Consider the following 24,821-nt stretch of genomic DNA (forward strand, 5'->3'; position numbering starts at 1 on the left):
AAAACAACAGAGTGAAGAGACAACATATAGAATAGAAGAAAATATTTGCAAACTATTTATCTTATAAGGGACTAATAATATACAGAATATACAAGGAACTCAAACAACTCGACACAAAAACCAAATAATCTAATTTAAAAGTGGCAAGGGATCTGAATAGGCTGTCTCAAAAGAAGACAGACACACAAATAGGCAACAAGTATATGGAAAAATGCTCAATCTCACTAATCATCAGGGAAATGCGAGTTACAATGAGAGATCCCCTTACCCCAGTTAGGATGAGTATTATCAAAAAGGACAAAAAAAAAAAATCATGGCAAGATGTGGAGAAAAGGCAATTCTTATATACTGCTGCTGGGAAAGTAAATTAGTACAGCCATTGTGGAAAATGATATGGAGGTTCTTTTTAAAACTACAAATCGAACTGCCATACAATGAAGCAATCTTAAAACCTGGTATTTATCCAAAGGAAAGGAAATCAGGCAGGGTGTGGTGGCTCGTGCCTATAATCCCAACACTTCGGGAGGCTGAGGCTGGTGGAACACTTGAGGTCAAGAGTTCGAGACCAGCCTGGCCAACATGGTGAAACCCTCTCTCTACTAAAAATACAAAAATTAGCCAGATGTGGTGGCGCACACCTGTAATCCCAGCTACTTGGGAGACTGAGGCAGGAAAATCGTTTGAACCTGGGAGGCGGAGGTTGCAGTGAGCCAAGATCGCGCCACTGCGCTCCAGCCTGAGTGACAGAACAAGACTCCTCAAGAAAAAAAAAAAAAAGGAAATCAGTATACCAAAGGAATACATGCACCCTAATGTTTATTGTAGTAGCACTGTTCACAATAGCCAAAACATGGAATCAACCTAAGTATCCATCAGTGGATGAACGATATATAAAATGTCCTATATATACACAGTGGAATATTATTCAGCCATAAAAACATAATTAAATCCTGTTATTCTACACCAAAATGGATGGAACTGGAGGTCATTATGTTAAGTGAAATAAGCCAGGCACAGAAACACAAACATCACATGTTCTTACTCATATGTGGGAGACAAGAAAGTTGATCTCATGGAGGTAGAAAGTAAAACGATGGTTACCACAGGTTGGGAACAGGGCAGGCCTAGAGGAATGAAAAGGCATTGGTTAATGCGTAGGAACATAGAGTTAGATGGAGGGAATATGTTCTAGTGTTTGATAGCACAGTAGGATGGCTATAGTTAACACCAATGTATTGTATATGTCATAATAGCTAAAAGAGAAGATTTGAAATGTTCCCAACACAAAAACAGTAAACGTTTGAGGTGATGGATAGACGGAGTACTGTGATTTAATCATTTCATATTGTATGTATACATTCAAATATCACATGAACTTCATAAATATGTGTCGTTATTATGTATCAATAAAACTTTAAAGGAAACTATTATGCTAAGCAAAGAAACCAGACATAAAATACCTCAAATTGTATGAGTTTACTTATTAAATTTCCAGAAAGGCAAATCTTAAAAATAGAAGGCATATTAGTTGTTGCCTAGGGGTGGGAAGGTCAGATGAAGAATGACTACAAAGTGAACTTTTGGGCGTGAAGGAAGTGCTGTAAACTAAATTATGGTGATCGTCGCACAACTGTATAAACTAAAACTCATCAAACTGAATACTTTCCATGGTTAAATTTCAAAGTACGTAAATTATACCTCAATAAAATGTTCTTTTTAAAAAAGGATTAGGCCAGGCGCAGTGGCTCATGCCTGTAATCCCAGGAATTTGGGAGGCCAATGCGGATGGATCACTTGACCTCAGGAGTTCGAGACCAGCCTGGCCAGCATGGTGAAACCCTATCTCTACTAAAAATACAAAAATTAGCTGGGTATGGTGGCACGCGCCTATAGTTCTAGCTATTTGGGAGGCTGAGGTATGAGAATCGCTTGAACCTGGAAGGCGGAGGTTGCAGTGAGCCAAGATCGTGCCACTGCACTCCAGCCTAGGCGACAAAGCGAGACCCTGTCTCAAATTAATTAATTAATTAATTTAATTTAATCTAATTTAAAAGGATTATACTCCATGACCAAGTGGGACTTATTCCTGGAATGCAAGGATAATTGAGTATATAAAAATCAATCAATGTAATACACTACATTAACAAATTGAAGGGAGAAAACCACATGAACATCTCCATTGATGCAAGAAAATTATTTGACAAAATTGAACACCTCTTTATGATTAAAACAAAATTCAACAAACTAGGAATAAAAGGAAACTATGTCATGGGAAGGTAGTTTCTGTAAAGGAAACATAATAAAGGCCATATATAAAAACCCACAGCTAACATCATTCTTAATGGTGAAAGACAAAAGTTTTTCCTCTAACAGCAGGAACAAGGCAGGGATGTCCACTTCTATCACTTCTATTCAATATAGCACTGGAATTTCTAGCCAGAGCAATTAGGCAAGAAAAAGAAAAGGTATCCAATTTTGAAAGGAAGAAAAATCATCTGTTTGTAATTATGATCTTATGTGTAGAAGATTCCACACAAAAAACTGTTAGAACTAATAAATAAATTCAACAAAGTTGCAAAATACAAATACAAAAAAAAAGAGGTGGCCAGGCATGGTGGCTCACACCTGTAATCCCAGCACTTTGGGACGCTGAGGTGGGCAGATCACGAGGTCAGGAGATCAAGACCATCCTGGCTAACACGGTGAAACCCTGTCTCTACTAAAAATACAAAAAATTAGCCAGGCATGTTGGCGGGTGCCTGTAGTCCCAGCTACTGGGGAGGCTGAGCCAGGAGGATAGGGTGAACCCAGGAGGTGGAGCTTGCAGTGAGCCGAGATTGCACCACTGCACTCCAGCCTGGGAGACAGAGCGGGGCGACAGAGTGAGACTCCGTCTCAAAAAAAAAAAAAAAAGAGGTGACCTTGAATTGGCCAACCTAAGTCTTCTTCAGTGTCTGAATAGAGCTGGAAATAGAAATTATGTTCTCATCTAAAAAATTTAAAAATTATATTGTTCAGGCACCAAATTTTGGCAATTCCCAATCTAATTTGCATTATCTATGCAAAGACATCTAAACAGATTGTCATTGAATAATTTAAATATCCAGAGCCACAAATTAGTATTTCCCTACTTCATTCCTATCCCAAGGAAATACCTTCACCATGGCAAAACTTTCTCCAATAAATCTGCCCTGATGATGAAATTCATTTGCCTCTGCAAACTGATCAAATATTTATCTAGACACTCACACACACCTCCCACCCCACCCCACTTCTCTCTCATTCACTCACAATTTGGCTTACATTTTTTAAACTTTTTTTATTTTTTTGAGACAGGGTCTTGCTCTGTCACCTAGGCTGGAGTGCAGTGCTGCAATCATGGCTTACTGCAGCCTTGACCTCCTAAACTCAGCTGATCCTCCCTCCTCAGCCTCCCAAGTAGCTGGGACTACAGGCACATGCCACCATGCCTGGCTAATTTTTGCATTTTTTGTAGAGACTGGGGTCTCCCTATGTTGCCCAGGCTGGTCTCAAACTCCTGGGCTCAAGTGATCCTCCCGCCTCAGCCTCCCAAAGTGTTAGGATTACAGGCATGACCACTGTGCGATAAGAGAAAATTTTACTATTTTTAATTGGTTAAAAAAATATATCTAAGACATAGCCTTTACATTTATTTTGATGTTTTAAAAATTACAGGCTGGATGCAGTAGCTCATGCCTGTAATCCCAGCTGAGGCAGGAGGATTGCTTGAGCCTAAGAATTCAAGACCAGCCTGGGCAACATAGCAAAACCTCATCTCTACAAAAAAAAAAATATAAAAATTAGCCGACGTGGTGGTGCATGCCTGTAGTCCCAGCTACTTGGGAGGCTGAAGTGGGAGGATCGCTTGAGCCCAAGAGGTTGAGGTTGCAGTCAGCCAAGATGGTGCCACTGTCCTCCAGCCTAAGCAACAGAGTGAGACCCTGTTTCAAAAAAAAAAATTATATTAAAACACACAACAAAACTTACCAACTTTGTCATTTTTAAGCATATATTTTAGTATCATTAAATATATTTGCAATGTTGTGGACCAGATCCCCAGAACTTCTGCATCATGCAAAATGGAATCTCTATAGTCATTAAACAACTCCCCATTTTTCCCCTTCCCTCCACACCCTAGTAAATACCATTCTACTTTGTGTTTCTATGAATTTTTCTACTTTAGATTACTCATGTAAGTGAAATTACACAGTCATTTTGTGACTGGATTCTTTCACTTAGCACTCAAGATTCATCCATGTTGGAGCATGAGACAGGATTACCTTCCTTTTTAAGTCTGTGTAATAGTCCATTGTGTATATATTATGGGTCTTCCGTATCCATGGGTTCTGTGTCTCTGTATTTAACCAAACTCAGATTTAAAATATTCAAAAGTATGTTAAATTTCACAAAGTTCCAAAAAGCAAAACTTGAATTTTCCCTGAGCCAAATACTAAGTCAAATCCACACCAATAAAGTTATATGTAGGCACTGTACTAGGTATTATAAGTAACCTAAGAATCTAGGTATTATAAGTAATCTAGGATTTAAAGCAGAGGTCCCAAGCTCCAGGCCGTGGATGGGTACCAGTTCATGGCCTGTTAGGAACCAGGCCACAGAGCAGGAGGTGAACAAAGGAGCCAGCAAGTATTACCGCCTGAGCCTCACTTCCAGTCACATCAGCGATGGCATTAGATTCTCAAAGGAACATGAACCCTATTCTGAACTGCACATGCAAGGGATCTAGGCTGCACACTCCTTATGAGAATCAAACTAATTCCTGATGATATAAGGTGGAACAGTTTCATCCGAAAACCATCCCCCGACCCTGTCCGTGGAAAAATTGTCTTCCACAAAACCGGTCCCTGGTGCCAAAAAGTTAGGGACTGTTGTTAAAGTATATGAGAAAATGTGCCTAGATTATATGGAAATACTATGCCAAATTATATAAGGGACTGGAGCATTTGTGAATTTTGGTATCCGCAGAGTATCCTGGAATTAATCCCCTACAGACACTGAGGGAAAAGTGTGTCACGTTTTGCTTATCCATTCATCTGTTGATGGACATTTGGGTTGCTTCTATCTTTTAGCTATTCTGAATAGTGCTGCTATAACATGCGTGTGTAAACATCTCTTCAATACCCTGCTTTCAATTATTTTGGGTATATACCCAGAAGTGGGATTGTTGGATCAATAGCAGTTTTAATTATCTGAGGAATTTCAGTGTTGCTTTCCAAAGCAGTGGCGCCATTTACAATCCCCAAAAAGGTGCACGAGGTTGTAATATGTTCACATCCTGACCAACACTTGTTATTTTGTTTTTCTTATAGTAGCTATCCTAATAGGTATGAGGTGGTATCCCAATATAATTTTGGCTTGCATGTCTTTAATGATCAGTGATGGTGAGCATCTTTACATATGCTTCTGGGCCATTTGTATATCATCTTTGATGAAATGTCTATTCAAGTCCTTTGCTATTTTTAATGTTATTTGTCACTGAGTTGTAATTCTTTATACATTCTGCACATAAACCCCTTATCATATATATGATTTGTAAATATTTTCTCCTACCCTGTATGTTGCCTTTTCACTTTATTAATTATATTCTTTGATAAATAAATATTCTTATTTATTATATTTAAGAAATATTTATATTCTTAAATATATATTCTTTATATATAAATAATTATATTCTTTGATAAATAAATAAATTTATTTATTTATTTATTATTTTTTGAGACAGCCTCGCTCTGTCACCCAGACTGGAATGCAGTGGTGCAATCTCAGCTCACTGCAACCTCTGCCTCCCAGGTTCAAGCGTTTCTCCTGCCTCAGCCTTCTGAGTAGCTGGGATTACAAGAGTGTGCCACCACGTCCAGCTAATTTTTTTGTATTTTTAGTAGAGACAGGGTTTCACCATGTTGGCCAGGCTGGTCTTGAACTCCTGACCTCAGGTGATCCACCTCAAGTGATTACAGGCGTGAGCCACCATATCCGGCGATACACAGAAGTTTTAAAGTTTGATTTAGTGGTCTTTAAATTTTTGAATGCTTTACAGGAGGCATAAAACTGCCATACTACATGAGAACTCAAATGGTAAGTACTTAAATAAATATGAATTCTGGAACATTAGATTCTAAATGGGAAGCATGCAACAGATAGAACTGGAAAGGTCCCTGAAAGGACAGGAAAACAGACTATACCCTCTGGTTCACCCTCCCAAGGCTCAGTCCTTCCCTCACTGTCCCAGGCCCACGGCAGAATCTCTCAAAATAGACATATCCTGGACAACCCACCAGACTTGTCACTAACAAATGTATGCAGGATTGGGAACGGTTCCAAAAGCAAAAGCATTAATAGTAGGGTCATTGAGTCCTGTATGCCTTAATGCTTTGACTGGTTTCCAGTCTGTACCTAGAAAGCTTGGAACCAGTGCCTTCCCCTTCATGTTTTTGGATAACTCCAGATGTTTCCAAACAAAAGGAATGCCCAGATCACCATACTGTTCTTCCCATACTCCCATGAGAAAAATATACTCAAAGGTTGAAAGGAAACTACAAGAGAGTGGCCAGGCACAGTGGCTTATTATGCTTGTAATCCCAGCACTTTGGGAGTTCAAGGTAGGAGGATCACTTGAGCTCAGGAGTTCGAGACCAGCCTAGGCAACATCATGAAACCCTATATCTACAAAAACAAAAAACAAAAAATTAGTCAGGTGTAGTGGTATGTACCTGTAGTCCCAGCTACTCAGGAGGCTGAGGTGGGAGGATTACTTGAGCCTGGGAGGTCAAGGCTGCAGTGAGCTGAGATTGAACCACTGCACTCCAGCTTGGGTAACAGAGTGAGATCCTGTGTCAAAAAAAAAAGGAATGAAAAGAGAAAAAGAAAGAAAATTACAAGAAAGTAATTGTAACATCTGTTACAATGTGGATGAACCTTGAAGACATTATGCTTAGGGAAAACAGACAAACACAAAAGGTCACATATTGTATGATTCTATTTAAAATATTCAGAGTAAGTAAATCCATATGGATGAAAAGAACACTGGCAGTTGTCCGGGACTAGGAGGAGGGAGAAATAAGGAGCTGCTTAACAGGTAGGTACAGAGCTGTATTTTGACATGGAATTGTTTGGAACTAGATGGAAGCAATGGCTGAGCAACACTGTGAATCTACGAACTGCCACCGAGTCGTTCTCTTTACAATGGTTAGTTTTATATTATATAAAATCTCACTTCAATAAAGAAATCAATCAATCACTGAATGTCACCTCAAATCCCATGATTAAGGCAGAGACTCATTGGCCCCATGATTAAATGGCTTCCTCTCCATTCACTCCCAAGCCTGCATACATTTGTCAGTGTGAATCTTAGCAGGGTCTGACCCACACCCTCTGCAGTGACCAGCTCAGAAAGGCAAACCAGGAACTGCTGTAGCAACCAACCCACACCAGTCAGGACATGGCAGTGATGCAGCTTCTCTAATTTATGCCCTGGCTTCCAACTCAGAACCAAGCAGAGAAAGCCAAATGTACTCCCATAACCAGTCATATGAGATGCCTCAATGCTTATTAGACACTTCCAGTGTCCCATGTCAATAGCCTCCAGTCAACAGCACATCTGATGCCTTCCCTTTTGTTCACTACAAAGCTTTCCCACTTTGTCAAAAGTGGCTGACTCTCTTGCTTTAGCAAGCACTTTCTAAGTAGGCCCTGATTGTTCCCATTTGAGTTGTCTTTATTTCCACACAGCTGTCAAGCCATTACCAGGGATTTTCACATTTCGGTGACCTTCAGTGATAATCACATCTACCATCGCACACCACAGTACACAGACACTCTCTCCTAAACAAAATGCTTTCTTCAACAATGGGTGAACATCCTATGTACAAATGATGAAGTAAAAACACAGTGCCATTCAGATCTTTACTGATATTTAAACAAAGTATAGAGGAAAATTCCAAATAAACAATACACACACAAAAAAATAAGTGCTGGTCGAAACTACTGAGAAGTGACCTGCAGTTTAGTGAATCAAAGGTTTTCCTTGTTCTTTAAACACTTTTTAATAACAGGCATGTCCTTCCTAGAGAAGCACATACCTTTCTCCTAATTTTATTCTTACCAAAGATTATATTGTATTTCTTTACAATTACATACTCTCCTCCACACCTGTGGTTATGTCTTACTTTTGGTTTTCTTTTTCTTTTTCCCTTTTTTTAAGAGATGGGGCCTTGCTATGTTGCCCAGGCTATTCCAAGTGATCCTCTTGCCTTGGCCTCCTGAAGTGCTAGAATTACAGGTATAAGCCACCATGCCCAGCCACTTTTGTTTCTTATGCTCTTTATTTTATAACTATTCTTGCTAAATATTTTTCTATTTTAATTTTGATGAAAGAACTAGCTTTCTGTTTCCTTGATCACTAATTCACTTCTCTTTTTTGTTTTGTAGTTTGTTAACCTACATTTTTATATTTACTTACTTTCTTGAAAATTTGTTTGAGCTATTTTTATTGCTTTCTCTTTCTCTTTTTTTTTTTTTTTTTTTTTTTTTTTGATCTTGCTCTGTCACCTAGGCTGGAATGCAATGGTGTGATCACAACTCACTGCAGCCTCAAACTTATGGGCTCTAATGATCCTTTCCTGCCTCAGCCTCCCAAGTAGCTGGGACTACAAGCAAGCACCACCACACTTGGCTAATTTGTGTACTTTTTGTAGAGACAGGGTCTCATTCTCTTGCCCAGGCTGGTCTTGAACTCCTGGCCCCACATGATCTTCCCACTTCAGGCTCCCATAATGCTGGGATTTCAGGTATGAACCACTATGCCTGGCTATTTGGTCCTTTTCCAGCTTCTTACATTGGTATTACACTCATTTGTTTGCTTCTTCTTGTTTTTATCAAAATATCTTTAAGTTTCTAAAATGTATGCTGGATGTCATTTCCTTTCTTTAAGCTGCAATTTTTACTTTTACTTCTTCTGTAAGCTAAGACTCCAATGTATGTTTAAAATGTCCAAATGGATACATTTTTTGTTATCTTTCATTTTTAAATTTCTGCATTGTGGTCAATGTCTCACATTACTTCTGCCTTTTCAAATTTATAGTTTATTTTTGAAACCAAGTACCTGATAAGAACTTCTGAATTTTCATGTTTTAGAGTAAACTGTAGTATCTAAAAGGAAAGTGTAGGTATGTATATACACATACACAGAAATCAACTGTTCATATTTCATCTCATTTTAATTTTTCAATTGTTTCATACTCTTTAATATTGTCTCATTTTTATTTTAAAACATCTACTAAATTATATATGTAAAGAAAACATACAAAATATACTTTTTTTACTATTTATATTACACTTATAAATAGATGTGTTTAAAAACACATGACAAGAAGTTCCAAGCTGGCTTCAATCCCTACCACAGAAAACCAAAACCAAATATGCACCTCCAAACTCCTCACCAGCAACAACCCAGAGCTCAGGTACAAGGGTGAGACCGTTCCCAGGGCCACAGAGAAGGGGAAAAACTTCAAGCAAAGGACAGGAGAATTGGACTTCCATATCCATGATGCCCCTCCCCCTATTATGCCTGGCACCAGTCTCCCCGCAGTTCATGGTTTCTACAATGGAAAAAGTGAAATTGAGGTGGTCAGACACTTCTCCAACTTCTTGGATTCCCAGGCAGGAGACCTCTCCATGCTTTAACCTATGGGTAGCATCGTGACTGCCTGAAGGGAGAACTAACCCTAAGGACAGGCAGAAACAAGCAGGGTAGGCTGGACTACCATCCCCAGCCTCAGAAACCACTTTGTAACTCAGCCAAAGGAGATGCTAAATCAGAGTGTCTGTTCACCAGCACCATGCTGTAGGAGGAAGTTCCCTAGGTCCCCTGGACATGAACTCCTAGACAATCTTCCTTCACTGCTGGAATAGTATCTTTAGGACCTCTTCCATTTAGGACAGGCAGCGCTCTGACCACTTAGAATAGAAGAGGCAAACCTGGGCTTAACGCGCCACCTAGAGCCACAGAGGAGGCAGCGACTTAGTAGCAAAGATTCACTAAGCAAATATGTTCAATAAAAAGCAAAACAAGCCAGAGAAAACTAGAATAAATAACTAATCCTCCATTGCAAAAACATAGATATATACCCACAAGAAACAACAGTAAACAGAGGAATATGACCTCCCCAAAAGGACAAAGCAAAAATCCAGAGAGTGACCCTATCTAGATGGCGACTTGTGAGCTCTCTGACCAGGAATTCAAAACAGCAATTTTGGCCGGGCAAGTGGTGACTCGCGCCTGTAATCCCAGCGCTTTGGGAGGCCGAGGCAGGTGGATCACTTGAGGTCAGGAGCTCAAGACTAGCCTGGCCAACATGGCGAAAACCCATCTCTACTAAAAATACAATAATTCAGCTGGGGTGGTGGCTGGCGCCTGTAGGTGGGAGGATGGCTTGACCCCAGGAAGTCGAGGCTGCAGTGAACCATGATCGTGCCACTGCACTCCAGCCTGGACAACAGAGCAAAACTCTTCCTCAGTAAAAGAAAGAAAGAAGATAGAGAAAATTACCTCCAAAGACCAAATCTAAGAATGATGTTCAAGAGTCAGCTGACCGGCCGGGCGCAGTGGCTCACGCTTGTAATCCCAGCACTTTGGGAGACCGAGGCGGGCGAATCACGAGGTCAGGAGATCGAGACCACGGTGAAACTCCGTCTCTACTAAAAAAATACAAAAAATTAGCCGGGCGTGGTGGCGGGCGCCTGTAGTCCCAGCTACTCGGAGAGGCTGAGGCAGGAGAATGGCGTGAACCCGGGAGGCGGAGCTTACAGTGAGCCGAGATCGCGCCGCTGCACTCCAGCCTGGGCGGCAGAGCGAGACTCCGTCTCAAAAAAAAAAAAAAGAGTCAGCTGACCAAGACCAAAGGGTAGAAATCTTCTTCAAAGAAATGATAACAGAAAATGCCAAAAACAGGAGAAAGAGATAAATATCCAGGTGCAGGAAGGTGTTAGAACATCAAACAGATTCAACCCAACAAGACTATCCCAAGGCATATAATAATCAAACTCTCAAGGGTCAAGGACAAAGAGAAGATCCTAAAACCAGAGAGAAATAAGAAGCAAATAACATACTAAAGACCTCCAATATGTCTGGCAACAGACTTCTCAGTGGAAATCATACAGGACAGGAGGGAGTGGAATGACTTTCTCGGTATTCACAGAAATAAAAACTGCCATCCAAGGATATCGTATCCAACTGAACTGTCATTAAAATATTAAGGGGAGATAAAGTATTTCCCAGATAGAATTCACCACCACCAGATCCTTCTTGCAAGAAATGTTAAAGACAGTTCTTCAACCTGAAAGAAGAAAACATTAATGTGCAAAAGAAAACTTATTATTTTACATAAAAATGTATAAATTGGCTGGGAGCATTGGCTCATGCCTGTAATCCAAGCAGCTTGGGAGGTTGAGGCTGGCAGATCACCTGAAGTCACAAGTTCGAGACCAGCCTGGCCAACATGGCAAAACCCCATCTCTACTAAAAGTACAAAAATTAGATGGGTGTGGTGGCAGGCAACTGTAATCCCAGCTACTCAGGAGGCTGATGCAGAAGAATTGCTTTAACCCGGGAGGCAGAGGTTGCAGTAAGCTGCGATTGCACCACGGCACTCCAGCCTGGGAGACAGAGTGAAACTCCATTTCAAAAAAAAAAAAAAAAAAAAAGGCCGGGCGCGGTGGCTCAGGCCTGTAATCCCAGCACTTTGGGAGGCCGAGGAGGGCGGATCATGAGGTGAGGAGATCGAGACCATCCTGGGTAACACGGTGAAACCCCGTCTGTACTAAAAATACAAAAAATTAGCCGGGCGTGTTGGCGGGCGCCTGTAGTCCCAGCTACTCGGGAGGCTGAGGCAGGAGAATGGCGTGAACCCGGGAGGCGGAGCTTACAGTGAGCCGAGATCGCGCCACTGCACTCCAGCCTGGGGGACAAAGACTCCGTCTCGAAAAAAAAAAAAGTATAAATTGAGACAACTAAAAGTTAAAACGTGGGAGTAGGAATTAAACTGTAAAACTTTTGGGGGGTTTTTGGCTTTGTTTGTTTCTATTATTTGGGATCTAAGATAAGTTGTCATCTCTTTTAAATAACTCATCTATAAAAACATTTTTGTAAGCTTCATGGTAACCACAGCAGTTTTTATAATAGATCCACTACAAGTAAAAAGCAACAAATTAAAACATACTATGAGATAAGGAAGACAGTAAGAAAGGAAGAAAGAGACAAGTTTCAAAACAACCAGAAAACAAGCAACAAAATAGTAGTAGTAAGTCCTTACTTATCAATAATAACACTGAATGTAAATGTTCTCACTTCTCCAGCTAGAAGACATGAGTGGCTGAATGGATAAAGAAGCAAAAACCAACTATATGCTACCTTCAAGAAACCCGTTTCACCTCTAAAGACACATGTAGACTGAAAGTGAAGGGGTGGAAAAAGATATTCCATGCAACTGAAAAATTTTAAAAAGCAGGACTATCTATACTTACATAAGATAAAATATGCTACAGATCAAAGACTATAAAAAAAGGAGGGTCACTGTATAATGATAAAGGCATCAATTCTGGAAGAGAATATAACAATTATAAATATCTGTGCACCCGGCCAGGCGCAGTGGCTCACACCTGTAATCCCAGCACTTTGGGAGGCTGAGGCGGGTGGATCACGAGGTCAGGAGATCGACACCATCCTGGCTAACACAGTGAAACCCCGTTTCTACTAAAAATACAAAACATTAGCCAGGCGTAGTAGCCAGCGCCTGTAGTCCCACCTACTCGGGAGGCTGAGGTAGGAGAATGGCGTGAACCTGGGAGGAGGAGCTTGCAGTGAGCAGAGATCACGCCACTGCACTCCAGCCTGGGCAACAGAGCGAGACTCCATCTCAAAAATAAATAAATAAATAAATAAATAAATAATCTGTGCACTCAACACCAGAGCTCCCAAGTATACAAAGCAAACATTAATAGCTCTAAAGGGAGAGTTAGACTATAATACAATAATAGTAGAGGCTTTTAACACCTCACTCTCAGTAATGGACAGATCATCCACACGGAAAATTAACAAAGAAATGGCAGAGTTAAACTACACAAGATCTAATAGGTCAAACTGACATTTAAAGAAAATTTCGGCTGGGCACGGTGGCTCACGCCCATAATCCCAGCACTTTGGGAGGCCGAGGTGGGAGGATCACCTCATGTCAGGAGTTCGAGACCAGCTTGGCCAAAATGGTGAAACCCCATCTCTACTAAAAATAAAATTTAAAAAATTAGCCAGGCGTAGTGGCGCATGCCTGTAATCCCAGCTATCTGGGAGGCTGAGGCAGGAGAACTGCTTGAACCCAGGAGGCAGAGGTTGCAGTGAGCTGAGATCATGCCATTGCACTCCAGCCTGGGTGACAAAAAAAAAAAAAATTTCACACAACTGCTATCGAATGCAGCAGTTTTGCCAGTACATGGAACATTCTCCAGAGTAGACCATACCTTAAGCCACAAATCAAGTCTGTATCAAGTCTGATTTCTATTCAAAAAAAACAAGTCTGACTTCTATTTGAAAAAATAGAAATCATATCAAGTATTTTTTCTGACCACAATGGAATAAAACTACAGAAATCAATAACAAGAGGAATCTCAGAAAAATACACAAACACATGGAAATTAAACAACATGCTCCTGAATGACCAATGGGTCAAAGAAAAAATTAAGAAGGAGCCAGGTGCAGTGGTACATGCCTATTGTACAAGTTACTCAAGAGGCTGAGGCTGGAAGATCACTTGTATCTAGGAGTTCTGGGCTATAGTATGGTATGTCAATTAGGTGTCCACGCTAAGTTCAGCATCAATACAGTGACCTCCTGGGAGCAGGGGATCATCAAGTTGCCCAAGGAGACTGGGAAGTGACCCAAGTTGGAAACAGGGCTGGTCAAAACTTGCATGCTGATCAGTAATGAGCTATGCCCAGGCAACATAGCATAGGCAACATAGCAAGATCATCTCTTAAGAAAAAAATAAAAGAAGAAATTTTTTTTTCTTTTGAGACAGGGTCCTGCTCCATTGCCCAGGCTGGAGTACGGTGATGTGATCACTGCTCACTGCAGCCTCAAACTCTCAGGCTCAAGTGATCCTCCTGCCTCAGCCTCCTGAGTAGCTGGGACCACAGGCATGCGCCACCACACTTGGCTAATTTTTTATTTTTATTTTTGTAAAGACTGGTTTTTGCCATGTTGTCCAGGCAGGCCTCAAAATCCTGGACTCAAGAGATACACCTACCTTGGCCTCCCAAAGCACTGGGATTACAGGCATGAGTCACCACACCTGGCCTAGAAAAAGGAAATTTTAAAATGTCTTGAAACAAATGAAAATGGAAATATGGCATACCAAAGTCTATGGGATACAGGAAAAGCAATACTAAGAGGGAAGTTTATAGCAACTAACGCCTATATCAAAAAAGTAGAAAGACTTCAAATAAACAACCTAACGATACACCTCAAGAAACTAGAAAAGCAAGAACCAAACCAAACCCAAAATTAGTAGAAGGAAAGAAACAATAAAGATTAGAACAGAAATAAATGAAAAGAAATCAACAAAATGAAAAGGCAGTTTGGTGGGCTCTGTTTTTTGGTTTTTTTGTTCTTTTTTTTTTTTTAGACAGGGTCTCACTCTATTGCCCAGGCTGGAGTGCAGTGGCACCATCTCTGCTCACTGCAACCTCTACCTCCCAAACTCAAGCCATCCTCCCACCAAATAGCTGTGACTACAGGCATGTGCCCCCACGCCCAGCTAATTTTTGTATTTTTTATAGAGATAGGGTTTCGCCATGTTGCCCAAGCTGGTCTTGAACTCATGAGCTCAAGTAATCTGCCCACCCCAGCCTCCCAAAATGCTGGGATTACAGGCATGAGCCACCATGCCCGACCTTGTTTTTTTGAAAAGATAAACAAAATCAACAAATCTTTATCTAGACTAAGAGAAAAAGAGAAAGATCCAAATAAATAAAATCAGAAATGAGAAAGGAGATACAACAACTGAGACCTTACAAAGGATTATTAGATACTATTGAAAGCAGTTATTTAGCTTCCCTTAGATAGATAACAAGGGAAGGGTGCCAGAGAGCCCCTGGCCCGTGGATCAGTGCCTCATTCTCACATAACATAAAAAGCAGCCTGAGAGGCCCCGGCGGTGGCTCATGCCTGTAATCCCAGCACTTTTAGAGGTGGAGGCGGGTGGATCACGTGGTCAAGAGATAGAGACCATCCTGGCCAACATGGTGAAACCCTGTCTCTACTAAAAATACAAAAATTAGCTGGGCGTAGTGGCGTGCCATCTGTAGTGCCAGCTACTCTGGAGGCTAAGGCAGGAGAATCGCTTGAACCTGGGAGGCGGAGGTTGCAGTGAGCTGAGATCGCACCACTGCACTCCAGCCTGGCGACAGAGCAAGACTCTGTCTCAAAAAAAAATAAAAGCAGCCTGAGAAAAAATTAAGGCTGATAAGGGAACTAACACAGGGTGCTGTGCCTAGAGACATGCCCATGGTGGCACAGATAGTAAAGCCTCTGGCCCTTTGGGATACAAACTTGCGCAAACCTCCAGCTCACTCAGATAAGAGAACAAGGCCTGGCATAGAAATGCCTTTGTCCTTTGTATACTCAGCAGGTTCTGAGGAAAAGTTTCTTCTCCTTTTGTGGGCATGGGCACAGTGGGCTCCAGTGGGTTCTAGTGGGCACTCTATTTTCCTTTATTTGGACTGTAAGTCTGGCTTCTATGAATTATCATTTCAGCCCCTGATTGGTCCCAGGCTAAGGTCCTGGGCCAAGCTTTCAATTCAGCTTCTGATAGGTCCTGGGCCCAGCTGAGCAGCATCTATAAATCATGATTTCAGCTCCTGATTGGTCACGGCCAAGGTCCCTGGGCCAAGCTGAGTCACGTGTTCTCCAAGACAGCCCAGGAACTAAGCACATTCCTTCCCCTTCCCAGTCCATAAAACCCAGGACCCCAGCCGCATAGTGGGCACCCAGGGAGCTTTCTTCTTTCGCTTATTAAACTTTTGCTGTAACCTCACCTTTGTGTCTGTACTCCTTAATCATCTTGGAGGTAGGACAAAGAACTCCAGGTGTCATCTCAGACAAGGAGAGACTGTTACATCTTCATGCATTGCTGAGACTACAACACTATTATGAACAACTATACAACAAATTTCAAGACCTAAGAGAAATGGATAAAGTCCTAGACCTATAAAGCCTACCAAGATTCAACCATGAAGAAATAGAAAACCTCAACAAACCAATAAGATCCAAGCCATAATAAAAAGTTTCCCATCAAAGAAAAGCCCTGAACCTGATGGATTTACTGCTGAATTATACCATTAAAGAACTAATACCAATCTTACTCAAACTCCTCAAAAAAACTGAAGAGGAAGGAATACTTCTAAACTCACTCTGCAAGGCCAGCATTACCCCAATACCAAAATGAGAGGAGGACACAACCAAAAAAAGAAAACTACATGCCAATATCAATGATAAACATAATGTAAAACTCCTCAACAAAATACTAGCAAACCAAATTCAGTAACACATTGAAAAAGTCATTCACCATGATCAAGTGGAATTCATTCCAGGGATACAAAGATGGTTCAATGTATGCAAATCAACAAACATGACACAATTGCATTAACAAAGTCAATAACAAAAACCATTACTTCAATGGATGCCAAAAAAATATTTGATAAAACTCAACATCCTTATATGATAAAAAAAAAAAAACTCATCAAAATGGGTATAGGAGAAACTACTTCAAAATAATAAAGGCCATGTATGACAAACCCATAGCTAACAGCATACTCAACACAGATAAATTGAAGGTCCCTCCTCTAAAGGCTGTAACAAGACAAGGATGCCTACTTTCACTGCTATTATTCAGCATAATACCAGAAGTCATGGCCAGAGCAATTAGGCAAGAGAAGAAATGAAAGGCATCCAAATTGGAAAGGAAGAAGTCAAACTAGCTTTGTTTCCAGATGACATGATCTTATAATTACAAAAACCTAAAGACTCCACCAAGAACACTATTAGAACTGATAAACGAATTTAGTAAAGTGGCAGAGTACAAACAAAACAACATACAAAAATCAGGAGCATTTATATATGTCAACAGTGACTGATGTGAAAAAGAAATCAAGAAAGCAGGGCCAGGCACAGTGGCTGATGCCTGTAATCCCAGCACTTTGGGAGGTCAAAGTGGGCAAATCACCTGAGGTCAGGAGTTTGAGACCAGCCTGACCAACATGGAGAAACCCTGTCTCTACTAAAAATACAAAATTAGCCAGGCATGCTGGCACATGCCTGTAATCCCAGCTACTCAGGAGGCTGAGACAGGAGAATCGCTTGAATCCGGGAGGCAGAGGTTCTAGTGAGCTGAAATCAGGCCACTGCACTCCGGCTTGGGCAACAAGAGCAAAACTCTATCTCAAAAAAAAAAAAAAATGAAAGGAAGAAAGCAATCCCATTTATAATAGTTACAAAATGTATAAGACACCCAGGAATCAATCTAACCAGAGAAGAAATATCTATACAAGGTCGGGCGCGGTGGCTCACACCTGTAATCCCAGCACTTTGGGAGGTGGAAGTGGGTGGATCACGAGGTCTGGAGTTCGAGACCATCCTCGCCAACATGGTGAAACCCCATCTCTACTAAAAATACAAAAAATAAAATAAAATAATGAGCCAGGCATGCATGGTGGCATGCACCTGTAGTCCCAGCTACTCAGGAGGCTGAAGCAGGAGAATCGCTTGAACCCAGGAGGTGGAGGTTGCAGTGAGCTGAGATCACAGCACTGTACTCCAGCCTGGCAACAGAGTGAGATTCCGTCTCAAAAAAGAGAAAAAGGAAGGAAGGAAGGAAGGGAGGGAGGGAGGGAGGGAGGGAGGAAAGATCCATACAAGGAACACTATAAAATTCTTTTTTTTTTTTTTTTTTTTTTTTTTTGAGACGGAGTCTTGCTCTGTCGCCCAGGCTGGAGTGCAGTGGCGCAGTCTCGGCTCACTGCAAGCTCCGCCTCCCGGGTTCACGCCATTCTCCTGCCTCAGCCTCTCCGAGTAGCTGGGACTACAGGCGCCCGCCACCACGCCCGGCTAAGTTTTTGTATTTTTAGTAGAGACGGGGTTTCACCATGGTCTCGATCTCCTGACCTTGTGATCCACCCGCCTCGGCCTCCCAAAGTGCTGGGATTACAAGCGTGAGCCACCGCGCCCGGCCTATAAAATTCTTATGAAAGAAATAGAAGAAGACAAAAATGAAAAGATTTTCCATGCTCATGGTTTGGAGGAATTAATATTGTTAAAATAACAATACTACTCAAAGCATTTTATGGATTCAATGCAATCCCTCTCAAAATACCAATGACATTCTTCACAGAAATAGGAAAAAAAATTCTAAAGTTTATATAGAACCACAAAAGATCCCAAATAGCCAAAGAAATCCTGGCAACAAGAACAAACCTGGAGGCATCACACTACCAGAATTCAAAACTTACTACAAAGCTATAGTAACTAAAACAGCATGGTACTCACATAAAAACAGACATATAGACCAATGGAACAAAATAGAGCACTCAGATATATACCCACATATTTACAACCAACTCATCTTTGATAAAGGTGTCAAGACCATACAATGAAAAAAAAGACAGTCTTTTCAGTAAATGATGCTGGGAAAACTGGGTAAGTATCTTACAGAAGAATGAAACTAGACCCCTATCTCTCAGCATACATGAAAATCAAATCAAAATGGATTCAAGACTGAAATCTAAGACCTGGAATGATTAAAGTACCAGGAGAAAACATTGAGGAAATGCTCCAGGACATTGGTCTGGGCAAATAATTTTGTATATGACCTCAAAACACATAGGCAACCAAAGCAAAAATGAAGTCCTAGCTAGTCAGGAGGCTGAGGTAGGAGGATCACTTGGGCCCAAGAATTTGAGGTTATAGTGATCTGTAATTGAGCCACTACATTCCACTCTGGGTGACAGAGTAAGACCCTGTATCTAAAAAATAAAAAAAAAGTAAAAAGATTAAAAACAGACAAAAGATCTTAACAGACATATCCCAAGAGAAGACATACAAAATGACATTTTGACATATAAAGACACACAAAAAGACAATGTACAGATGGCCAACAGGTATATGAAGCTATACTCAATATTACTAATCATTAGAGAAGTTCAAATCAAAACCACAATGCAATATCATCAATCTCACCCCAATTAAAATAGTCTGCATCAAAAAGATAGGCAATAACAAATTCTGGCAATGATGTAGAGAAAAGGGAACCCCCATACATTGTTGGTGAGAATATAAATTAGTACAGCTACTATGAAGAACTGTATGGTGGTTCCCCAAAAAAGTAAAAACAGAGCTGCCATATGACCCAGCAATTCCACTACTGGGCATTTTTTTAAAAAGAAGAAAAAAGGAAATAAATACAACAAAGAGCTATCTGCTCTCCCACGTTTGCTGTAGCACTATTCACAATAGCCCTAATACAAAGTCAACTGAAGTGCTCATCAACAGATGAACAGATAAAGAAAATGTGGTAAATATACACAATAAAAAATTACTCAGCCATAAAAATAATGAAATCCTGTTATTTATAGTAATATGGATGGAACTAGAGGCATTATGTCAAGCAAAATAAGCCAAGCACAGAAAGACACATATCACATGTTCTCACTCATATGGAAGAGCTTTAGAGCTTTACAGCTCTTACATATGAGTAAGATACAGAGTAGAGGCTGGGCGCGGTAGCTCACGCCTGTAATCCCAGCACTTTGGGAGGCCAAGGCGGGCGGATCACGAGGTCAGAAGATCGAGACCATCCTGGCTAACACAGTGAAACCCCGTCTCTACTAAAAATACAAAAAATTAGTCGGGCGTGGTGGTGGGCGCCTGTAGTCCCAGCTACTCGGAGAGGCTGAGGCAGGAGAATGGCGTGAACCCGGGAGGCTGAGCTTGCAGTGAGCCGAGATTGCTCCACTGCACTCCAGCCTGGGCAACAGAGCAAGACTCCATCTCAAAAAAAAAAAAAAAAAAAAAAAAAAAGATACAGAGTAGATTGGTTGTTACCAAAGGCTGGGAAGAAGAAAGGAGAGTAGGAAGATAAATGGAAAAAATTATATAAATGTATTTATTACATTGAACTTGACACTTAAAATGGTAAACATGATAAATTATATACATATTATTTACCTTACCAAAGACAAAGGAAGAAAAAAACAGCAATTGGTAGAAGCTCAGCATCTTATGCTGCCTGAAGTGATGAAGGAGAACAACCAAGTGTAGAGACCCAAGAAGACACGACTTCACATGCTATAGAAAGATTATGGGCTTTGAATTCATGGGACTGAGTTCAAATCTTGGCTTGCATTCTTACTATGAGATATTAGATGAGTTATCTGGCCTCTCTAAATCTGCTTCCTCCTTGTATAAAGGAGATAAGTAAAATAACTAAAGCAAGGGTGGGCCATAAGTGCTCAGTGAATATCTGTTTCCTTCATGTTTCCTCTTTCAGCCATAAAAAAAAGAGACATGTCAGGCTGGGCACGGTGGCTCATGCCTGTAATCCAAGCACTTTGGGAGGCCAAGGCAGACAGATCATCTGAGGGTGGGAGTTTGAGACCAGCATGACCAACATGGAGAAACCCCGTCTCTACCAAAAATACAAAAATTAGCTGGGCGTGGTGGTGCATGCCTGTAATCCTAGCTACTCGGGAGGCTGAGGCATGAGAATCACTTGAACCTGGGAGGCGGAGGTTGCAGTGAGCCGAGCCAAGATTGCACCATTGCATTCCAGCCTGGGCAACAAGAGCGAAACTCTGTCTCAAAAAAAAAAAAAAAAAAAAAAAAAAAAAAGGAGACACATCACTGCAGTTGAGAAGTCCTTGCATAGGGGTGATAGGGTACACCAAGGGGCCGATCATGGGTGCTGTATTCTTGAAGCATAAATCCAAGATATGAGGTTTTGCAAATCCCAATATAAGGCTGCCACCCACTTGCCTTAGCCTAGGGTCCCCCAAAAGGCTTGTGCATAGGTAGCTTGTTTGCTAACGTGATTCTGGGGAGCAGAAATGCAGGATAGGGGGAGTGAAACAGAGCAAGGGAAAGACCAACTCAAGGATGCATTATTACATTAGCTGTTTGATCCCACTGGGACCTGTAGGGGTTTTCTGAAGCATCTCAGAACTGTCCATCAGGAGATGAAATGGGGATGCATTTATCCATTGACTCCAGATCTTCATTGGTCAAGAGTAGACCTCATGGCACTGACTCCCCATCACAGCTGGGTTGCGCTTGAGTGTGAAGTGGATGCCTAGGACTATTAAGCTGAAGAATAGAGATGCATAGGGCAGGAAGCAAATAATACAGTATGAGGGATGAGGTGAGGTCACTGCCCAGATGCACCTGTGCAAAGCTGCTCAAAACATGCAGGGAAACAGTCCCCTACAGTTGTGGCTGAAATAAGAGGAGAAACAGAGAATTGTGAAATGGTGTACAAGAGGGGTCCAATACACTATCTTTCATGGGGATGCCTTATCTTTCTGCCTAGAAAGAAGGTGCTAAAATAAATTTCTTGGAGTGTCTTTGGCCTCTCAATTCTATGATTCATGAAGATTAAACCAAAACTTACTAAAAATCTATTGAATAGTAAAATGTGAACAGACACACACACACACACACACACACACACGACCATCTCAATTGATGCAGAAAAAAACTTGACAAAATTCAATGCCCATTCATGATTACAGCCAATAAATTACAAGTAAAAGGACTCTATGTCAACATAATAAAAATTGCATATAAATAGGCCAGGCACAGTGGCTCACACCTGTAATCCCAGCACTTTGGGAGGCTAAGGCAGGCAGATCACTTGAGATCAGGAGTTTGACACCAGCCTGGGCAACATGACAAAACCTCGTCTCTACTACAAATACAAAAATTAGCTGGGCCTGGTGGCACATGCCTGTAATCCCAGCTCCTGGGGAGGCTGAGGCAGGAGAACCACTTAAAACCAGGAGGTGGAGGTTGCAGTGAGCTGAGATCAGGCCACTGCACTTCAGCCTAGGCAAGCAAGACTCTGTCTCAAAAAAAAAAAAAAAAAAAAGATTGTATGTAAAAAGCCCACAGCTAATATTATATTCAACAATGAAACACTGCAAGTTTTCTCTAAGGTCAGGAACATGATCATGATGCCTGCTATCGCCATTTCTATTAAACATAGTACTGGATAGTACTGGATGTTCTAACCAGAGCAATTAAGCAAGAAAAAGAAAACTCCCTTTCCCCTTCAACTGAGAAAGGAAGAAGTAAAATTATCTGTTTGCAGACAACATGATCTTATATGTAAAATTATCATGTTTGCAGACAACATGATCTTATATGTAAAAACACAAGAGATCTTACATGTAAAAACACAGACACAAAATGTTAGAATTAAGAAATGAATTTGGCCAGGTGCGGTGGCTCACACCTGTAGTCCCAGCACTTTGGGAGGCTGAGGTGGGTGGATCACGAGGTCAGGAGTTCGAGACCAGCCTGGCCAAAATGATGAAATCCCATCTCTACTAAAAATACAAAAATTAGCTGGGCATGGGGGCAGGTGCCTGTAATCCCAGCTAATTGGGAGGCTGAGGCAGAAGAATTGCTTGAACCTGGGAGGTGGAGGTTGCAGTAAGCTGAGATCATGCCACTGTACTCCAGCCTGGGTGACAGAGTGAGACTCCATCTCAAAAAAAAAAAAATGAATTCATTATATTCAATTCAATTCAGTTCAAGTTGCGAGATACAAAATTAATACTCACAAATCCATTATATTTCTATACACTAACAATAAACAATCTGAAAAGGAAATTAAGAAAACAATTATGTTTGCAATAACATCCAAATTAATAAAATACTTATGAATAAATTTAACCAAGGAGGCAAAGGATTTCTACACTGAAAATAACAAAATGTTGCTTAAAGAAGTTAAGTAAGGCATAAACAAATGGAAAGACACACTGTGATTATGGATTGAAATAGTAAATACTGTTAAGATGCCAATACTATTCAAAGGGATCTACAGATTCAGTGCAATCTCTACCAAAATTCCAGTGATCTTCTTTGTAGAAATAGAAAAGGCCATCCTAAAATTCATATGAAATCTCAAGAGACTCCCAAATAATAAAAACAATCTGAAAAGATTAGAACAAATTCGGAAGATTCATACTTCCTGATTTCAAATCTTACTACAAAGCTATAGTAATCAAAACAGTGTGGTACTGGCATAAAGGCAGATATATAGATCAATGGAGTACAATAGAGAGCACAGAAATAAATGCTTGCATATATAGTCAAATGATTATTGACAAGGGTGTTAAGACAATTTGGTGAGAAAATAGTTTTTTCAACAAATGCTGCTGGGAAAACTTCATATGCTCATGCAAAAAAAAAAAAAAAAAAAAAAGGTATCTCTTTACCTTATACCATATATAAAAACTGCTCAAAATGCATCAAAGTCCCAGCACTTTGGAAGGCTAAAGCAGAAGGATTTCTTGAGCCCAGTTCAAGACCAGCCTGGGCAACATAAAGAGACCTCATCTCTACAAAAAATTTAAAAATTAGCAGGCTGTGGTGGCACTCACCTGTAGCCCCAGCTACTCAGGAGGCTGAAGCAGAAGGATCACTTGAGCCCAGGGGTTCAAGGCTGCAGTGAGCTATGATGTTGCCACTGCACTCCAACCTGGGTGACAGAATGAGACCATTTCAAAAAAAGGAAAAATATTTTAAAAATTAATTTAAAAATGTATCAAATAACTAAATGAAAGGGATAAATCTATAAAACTCTTAGAAGAAAATAAGGGAGGAGGCCGGGCATGGTGGCTCATGCCTGTAATCCCAGCATTCTGGGAGGCTGAGGCAGGTGGATCACCTGAGGTCGTCGGGAGTTCAAGACCAGCCTGACCAACGTGGAGAAACCCATCTCTACTAAAAATACAAAGAAAATTAGTCAGGGTGGGTGGTAATCCCAGCTACTCAGGAGGCTGAGGCAGGAGAATCGCTTGAACCTGGGAGGCAGAGGTTGCAGTGAGCCAAAATCGTGCCATTGCACTCCAGCCTGGGCAACAAGAGCGAAAAAACTCTGTCTAAAAATAAAAAATAAAAAATAAATAAAATAAAATAAAAAATAAAAACAGAAAATAAGGGAGGAAAGTTTCATGACATTATAATGACATTATATTTGGCAATGATTTCTTGGATGTGACATCATAAGCACAGACAACAAAAGCAAAATGGAACTACATCAAATTATAAAACTTTTGTGGACACTATCAAGAAAGTAAAATGGAAATTTACAGAATGGGTGGTTAATATCCAGAATATTTAAAGAACTTCTGTAACTCAACAAAAAAACCAATAACACATAATCCTAAAATGAATAGGAAACCACAAAAGGCCTCAAGTAGTCAAAGCAATCTTAAGCGAAAATAACAAAGCAAGAGGTATTATACTACCTAACTTCGAAATATACTACAAAGCTATAGCAACCAAAGCAGCATGGTACTGGCATATGTGAAAGGAAAATAAATCTTGGAGCCCCAAAAATCACTAAGCTAAAGGGAAAAGTCAAGCTTGGAACTGCTTAGGGCAAAACTGCCTTTCATTCTATTCAAAATTATCCCTCTGCTCACTGACATAAATGCATATCTGATTGCCTCCTTTGGAA

The sequence above is a fragment of the Nomascus leucogenys genome, chromosome 13 (assembly GCF_006542625.1).
Source record: "Nomascus leucogenys isolate Asia chromosome 13, Asia_NLE_v1, whole genome shotgun sequence".
Taxonomy (NCBI): domain Eukaryota; kingdom Metazoa; phylum Chordata; class Mammalia; order Primates; family Hylobatidae; genus Nomascus; species Nomascus leucogenys.